At 30.9% G+C, this 7,524-nt stretch overlaps 1 long non-coding RNA gene across 1 annotated transcript; it reads right to left on the bottom strand.

Annotated features, from left to right (window-relative positions):
- Nucleotides 1–5,655: 5,655 nt before the first annotated feature.
- Nucleotides 5,656–7,518, bottom strand: LOC139824562 (uncharacterized). The gene is made up of 2 exons (XR_011735187.1): nucleotides 6,879–7,518; nucleotides 5,656–6,661 (listed from the first exon to the last, which is right to left on the bottom strand). It is a non-coding gene; the product is annotated as an uncharacterized lncRNA (long non-coding RNA).
- Between the last annotated feature and the right edge of the window lie 6 nt (nucleotides 7,519–7,524).

Here is a 7,524-nt window from a genome sequence, read left to right as displayed (position 1 = left end):
ATGTTAAATATGTTATTTTCTAATGTTAGTTATATTAAAATATGTAATAAAATATATTAATTACGGCTATTCTTCCGAAAACGTTCGTGCTCCGATTTAGGTGAAACTTCGTGAATAGATTCTTTTTAGATAAAAAAGACATATACCAAAAGAATTTTTCGCGACTCAAAAGTTAAGCAACTTTTTAAATATTTTTGGTATATGTCTTTCTTATTTATCTAAAAAAAACCTATTTACAAAGTTTGACCTAAATTGGAGCACGGATGTCTTCGGAAGTTTTGCCTTAATTACTAAGGAAAAATACTAATATTTGTGACATTTACCTCTGCTGATCTTCTTGATTTTCAGAACGTCGCTCATGTCTATCATTATGAAAACTTGTGGACGCATAATTTCCTGCAGTTACAGGTTGTTGTATCGTTGCATTTACGTTATAATGACCAGTTCCTCCATCAGATTCTGAGTGCTCGTTTATATTACGACACCTAGTCTGATGAAATTTTAATTGCTCTTCACTGTGCATTTTTCCATTAAATGTGTCAATAGACCAACTGCAATGTTTGCAGTTTGTTTTAAAATTTTCCGTGTCGACTGTGAAGTATTGCGATAGTTCGCTACACTTATTAATTTCTTCTCGTATTTTATCCGTCATTTTTATGTGACTATTCAGATGACTCTGTAAATGGCTCTTATAATATACACAAATATCTCTTCCACAAATTTTGCAATTCGCAATATATTTCTGTTCGTGTGTGAAATATCGCCATGGCGAGCCATCGGATTCGTCTTCCCATATAAAGTTGCCTTCCATGGTAAATATTTTATGTATGTGGAACAAGTGTGCTTCTAAATATAATACAGTTCTAGCTTGAAGAGGTTTACGACAAACCGGACAATGTGTAGCATTGTCTAATTCTTTGCAAATCTCCGAAATTTTATTAATATAACGTATTTGAGCTGCCATTATATCCGCACTATATCACGGAGAATGTCTTACTAAATGTGACATGTACTGACTACGCCAAGGAAAATATTCGAAACAAACCGTTTGATGAAGGTTGAAGAGAAACATGCGAATCTTTCCTAAATGTAAATATTGTAGACACAAATAATACCCTTACAAAAAAGTATTACTAGCTGGTTAGTAATAAATACTTATTTTGTGTATTAATAATACTAAAATTAAGTATTTATTAGTACTTGAATCACTGTGATCCAAGTATTGCATAGTATTTTATTACTGGTCAGTAATTTATGAAAGTAGTATTTAATACAGGACGAGTATTGAATACTTAGTATTAAATTTCTGATGAGAAAGCATTTAATATTAGGTGAAAAATACTTGTGTAATAAATACTTGTGTTGAATTACTGATGAGTATTTCAATGTTAGTACTGAAGTACTGAACCAAGGATTCCATGTGTAATAAATCACTGGCCAGTATTTTAATATTAATACTCAAGTACTGAACTGAATATTCCATGTGAAATTAATCACTGACCAGTACTACAATTTGTATAGAAACATTATAATAAGTAATTCCTGATAATATTAAGGAAAAGAGATAAAAGTAAGGCACAAATACATTTTATATGAAGGTCTGTACTAATTCGTCTTGATAAAAGTGTACAAGTTTTGAAATAGTACTGAGGATATCATTTTAATATTCAATTCAAAATTTTATTACTCTTTTTAAACTGAATTTGTTTCTTAAGATGATTTTTGAAAAATTATATATTTGCGCTAGTTATGACACATGTAGACTATATATAACACTTACATCAAATTAAGAAGTAGTCTACCACGTAAGGCAGTTGGCTCACGATCCAGAGAGGTCCCGAGTTCGATCCCACCAAGGTAAGTGTTTTTTAAATACGAGAAAATATATATAATTATAGACTGCATCTTAAGAAACAAATTTAGTTACAAAATAGTAATAAAATTTCGAAAAAAAAAAATTTTTTTTTATGCCGGGTAAATATCGGAAATCGAAATATTGGTGAGTAATTCAATACTAAGCACCAGTAGTTCTGTGTAGTATTAATCACTACCTATAATATTTATCACTACCAGTATTTTCCCAGTATTTCCCAAATAAATATTGACAGTATTAAATCACTGAGATTTTAAGTATTTAGTCAGTAATACTTTTTTGTAAGGGTAGTTAATAACATCAGCTATTTTGTTGTTTGACTCGGACGCCAGCTATTTTCACGTGGGAAGGTATTTATGGTATCGTGTGTATGTACATACGGTATAGTATTATATGTATATAGTATGATAAATAACGTATAATTTGAATCTTGGTAATTTTAAGCCGTGTCGCTGTATTTCTAATTATTCGACCCCTGTTCAACGTTTAGATTGAGATTCATGTTTTATGCATTTTTGACAAACTGAAATGTTACAGTTATAGTTAGTAGTAAAGATTGGTATAAAATTGTATGAATTAAATACTTTTTTTTACTTTTCCTCTATATTAATCAATGTGTCGTAGATTATATAAGAATTAGTAGTGTTACATACATATAATATATATCTATGTAATTTAAAAATATCGAATTTGTAATATAAAAGCGATTAATATTGATGTAAGTACTAATATGAGTGCGCAAAATTTACGCATTTTATTCTTGGCTAACTTTAATTGATTCTAACTTTGAAACACCGAATTTAAATAATCAGAATTTGACATAAATTAGATTTATTTGTTACCTTAAATAATTGTAATATTATTATTAAATACAATAGTCAACAAAATTATCGCAACATTCAATTCATATCAAAATGTTGCGCAACTGCAAATTACCCTGCTTTCGGGGGAAGTGCGGTAGCCCCGAAATAGTTCACGCATACGCTTATCACGCGAACCGAGGTTTACCCACACCCCCCCTGCTTTCGGGGGAGGTGCGGTAGCCCCGAAATAGTTCACGTATACACTTTTCACGCGAACCGAGGTTCACCCACACCCCCCCTGCTTTCGGGGGAGGTGCGGTAGCCCCGAAATAGTTTACGCATGGGTTAGTTGACGCGCTTTAAGGGAGGTTTCTACCTTGTTGGGTCAAAAAATGCATTTTTATTTTTTTGCATTATCGGACAGATCCATCCTTTAAGAAGATTAGCAGATTATATGTAAGTATTAAAATTTTTATTTTATACCCAAAATAAACTATGGTAAAACTTTAAACGCGTTTTTCTCGAAATTACATTTTTCAAGTTTACGGAAGTCCTCCAGGACGCTCTAATTAACCAATCGACTTGAAATTTTGCAGACACGTTTACAACACGTGTGTCTATGTCATGAACCACGATTATTAAAAAATATTGAAAAAATTTTTTTATAACCAATTATTTGCAAAAAAAAATTGAAAAAATCGACACCTAAGTTTCAATGTGTCTCGCCATTTTGTCATTTTTTTTTTTTTTTCTTGATTTTGGTTTATGCCATACCCAGTGTTATATAGAGTAAGAATATGTTTCATTTTTTTGTTTCATGTTACTTGTTCCGGCAGCAGTACTTCCGTAAGCCTCGCCAGCGTGCCGTCGTCATCGTGTCTCTCTCTCCTCCTTCGCATGTGGCTCATTGAAAAAATTTGTACTTATTTAATAAAAGCTACTTAAGCAGCACACATAATTTCAACTTGCTATATTCAATAGTTTTCTAAAAAAAAATTCGTAAAGAAATGCATTTTTTGACCCAACAAAAGGTAGAAACTTCCCTTAAATAATTAAATACTGTTAAAGCGCATCATCTAACCTATGTAGATTAGTGACGCGCTTTAAACAGTTAAATACTTGCAAAGCGCGTCATTTAACCTACGTATTTTCCAAACTTTTTTTGTTAATAACTTTTTAACAAATAACGACCGACGGCTAAAACCTTCTGAAGGTCACTCGGGGTCATGACCTTGACAACATATATCAAGGTCATCGAAATCGGTGAGGTCACCAAACTTTTTTTGTTAATAACTTTTTAACGAATAACGACCGCCGGCTAAAAACTTCTAAAGGTCACTCAGGAGGGTGACCTTGACAACATATGTCAAGGTCAAGGTCATCGGCAGGTGGGGTCTTTTTATGCAAAATTACCGTAATTTTTGGAATCTTGTCTATCTCGCCGTTGAAAGTAAAACAAGAATTAGATAGAACTAAATACGCGAATCAATTATTTCGTTTAGTTTACTCGATTATATAGATAATTAAAATCGTATAAGGCATGATATTGTGAAATGTTTAAACGTTTGTCAAATAACATTTATTATCGCTTAAAAAAATAATTATAGGGAATAATAGTTATAGAAAATTTGCGCGCGCATTACAACGGATATTATAAATAAATTACATATATCGGAAGTGGCTTGGCCTCGTTACATTTTTCAGCTTGATCATTGCCTCACATCGAAGCTTTGTTTATTTTTTTCGCGTATTTGTCATTTTCTTTATGTTTCATAAAACATAGTATAGAATAACAATAATTGACATTCTCCTTGATTAAGTAACGTAAACAATAAATTTATTAACGATCTTTTTGGTTGTGATTGCTCGCATAAATTAAAAATCAAGCAAAATAAACTTCCGACTATAGTTATTTAATAATTAATAAGAAATGTAACATAATAGCCACATGTTTTAACATTGTGAGAATTTCCTGTTATTGTATGCAAACTTATCGAATGTTGTAAATGTAATTTCATGTCAAAAAGAAATAATATATATTGTAATTTTATTGTATATTCAAATCAATTTTGTAATATAACTCTTTTATATAATGTTGTACATTATTGTAAAGTAAATTGTAAGAGAAATAAAATAAATGATTGAAATGTGAGAAAACCGGTATTGTAAATAAAAGAGGACCGCCGATCGGAATCGGCGGGGGCGCGATCGATTTTAGCCGGCCAAAAATCTAAACTTCCTAGAATATTTATATTTTATAATAAAATTTATGATAAGATATCTTACATATATTTGCGAAAGTGTTCAGTCACATTTCACTTTGTATTATTAATATATAAATATATATATAAATAAATATTTATTATAAAATATAAATATTCTAGGAAGTTCAGATTTTATATATATATATATATATATATATATATATTATATATATTTATATATTATATATATAATATATATATTATAAAATATATAATATAAGTATATAAATATAAATGTGTGTGTGCGTGTGTGTGTGTATATATCTATTTTAATCAGCCTGTTTTCGGCTTTATTTTATCTTTTTTCCTTTTAATCTCCTACAATATTATAATTTAAATTGTTTAATACATTTTAAAGACTATATGCAGTAGTATGCAATAGATTTTCTGTTACTATGCGTGGCGTCTTATGGACAGATACCAGGCAGCCGCAAACGTCTGGCATTTGCGCCACGCGTAGCAATACAGAATCTGTTGTATCTTGAGAATCGCTGGGAATCGCGTGTTCTCGTATTGTATATCAGTTCTTATGAGTATACACCTTATGTAGGAGAAGCCCCATCGTGGAAGTCGATGGAAGTTTTTTTCTACAACATGATATGTGGTCTATTTTGAATTATATAAAGTGGTTGTAGAAATTTAAAAACTAAATTAATCTGAATTAATTTAAGAATGATATCAGTGGTTTTTTAGAGGCTCACATGTTGATAAATTAAAGAAAAAATGTTTTATTAGTCACTTCAACAATAACTTTAAATAATCGCTATACATATATTTGGATTACTTATTTGAATTGCTTAAGTGAGCTATGCAATACACTTAGTTCGATCATGAATTTTCTTCTCAAACAATGGCATATTTTATTAAAACTTTTATTTTTGCGTGCATTTGTTTATTAGGAAACAAGAAAAACACATATTTCCTTACAATTTTATATTTTATTTTTTTCATTTTTGGCCGGCTAAAATCGATTTGGACCCACTGTGAGGCGGTCGAGGGCCTCTATATATAGGTTGACCTGTTTCTAGCGGATGTTAGTTACCTAAGATAAGAACTAATATTTAATTTATAACTAAGAAAATGCAGCTTAAAATGCATTTAATCGCAATGACATTCGGTACAAGCAGAACGGCCATTAAAAATACTGCTTATATCTTTTTCTCGATTCTAGAACCAAATTAAATAAAATTAAATTGTTATACATATAACACTTCTACATTTGCAGATGTAACACGGACGCGCACCAAAATAATGTTTTATAAAAAATAAACGTGGCTACATAGTACCAATTTTGAAAATGGATGTACTGGGGATAGTGTACAGGAGCTTTCGAAAAAGGCCAGGATTTCTCTGATATTACTCATTTCTCATTTATTTCATATTTTTATTACTAAATATTGCTTATATCATACTAGTCATATACTATTATATAAAACCCGACTGTTTGTCTGTCAGTCTGTCTGTCTGTCCGTCTGTCCGCAAACTACTCATTCGTTAGTGGACGGAATTTTTACCAAAAATATATGAAATAGGGGTAGAATTTCCCGGAGAGTGCCATGATGTGTATAGTTGTTTGTTACCGATTTTTTGGAAACCGGTTTGAATTGATGTCTATTCAAGCGTATAAGGGGCTAGCACAAGGCTCCAAACTTGGATTATTCGTCTTCTTTGTTCTGCATTGTTCAGACAAGTCCATTTTGCCGAATATAGGTATTACCACCCTGGAGTGCATAAAAAAATTATAATATTATTAAATAATATTATTATAGTATATTACAATACTAAATTACAATTTTATTAAATACAATCAGCTAGGAGCTAGGATATAGTGCGTACTTTATTGGTCACAAAACACATAAAACACACGTGCCTTTACGCGGAATTAATGAATTTTAACGAAAGCTATTAAAGCTATTAAATTTATATGACACAAGTCACCTTTTTCTCTTTAGCTTATTGAATTTATTGGTTAATATCGCAGATAAACCAATTGCTGCCCCTAAATCACAGATCTTTTCTTCTCTTAGTAGAAGTTCGGTCGCAACAGACGTATTCTGATGTACCTCAATAATCGTGTCAAACAAACTTCTTACAATTCCTTTCAAATTTTTATACCGCGCATACCCAGGTAGCACATACACGTTTCAGAAATGTTTTACGAGTGTTTTTCCGAAACGTTTTATAACCGATTTCTAGAAATGTTTCTCATGAGTAAAAATGTCCACTCGAAAAACGTTCGATGGAACGTTTCTTTTCCGATAACATAACGTTTAAAAAACTATCATAGAAACGTTTTGTTTTAATGATAAGGACATTTTAGATAAAGACATTTAAAATTCCTACTTTTCACGTTTTTTGAACGTGTTTATGACGTCTTTGAGACATGCTTGAGAATGTTTTAGAAGTTTTATGCATGTACGATCTATATGACGTCTATTTCTTTTCGAAAAAATTCCTGAACTGATGCACATTCGTGCAATAAGTTAAAGTGAAACAAAAATTATACTTGTCTCACTCTAACTTAATTGCATTACTGATGTGCACCAGTTCAGGAAATTCTTCAAAACGGAACACACGTATAAAC

This window comes from Temnothorax longispinosus, unplaced genomic scaffold (assembly GCF_030848805.1).
Source record: "Temnothorax longispinosus isolate EJ_2023e unplaced genomic scaffold, Tlon_JGU_v1 HiC_scaffold_438, whole genome shotgun sequence".
NCBI lineage: Eukaryota > Metazoa > Arthropoda > Insecta > Hymenoptera > Formicidae > Temnothorax > Temnothorax longispinosus.
The sequence above is the reverse complement of the archived record's forward strand: the minus strand, read 5'-3'. Positions and strand labels throughout refer to the sequence as shown.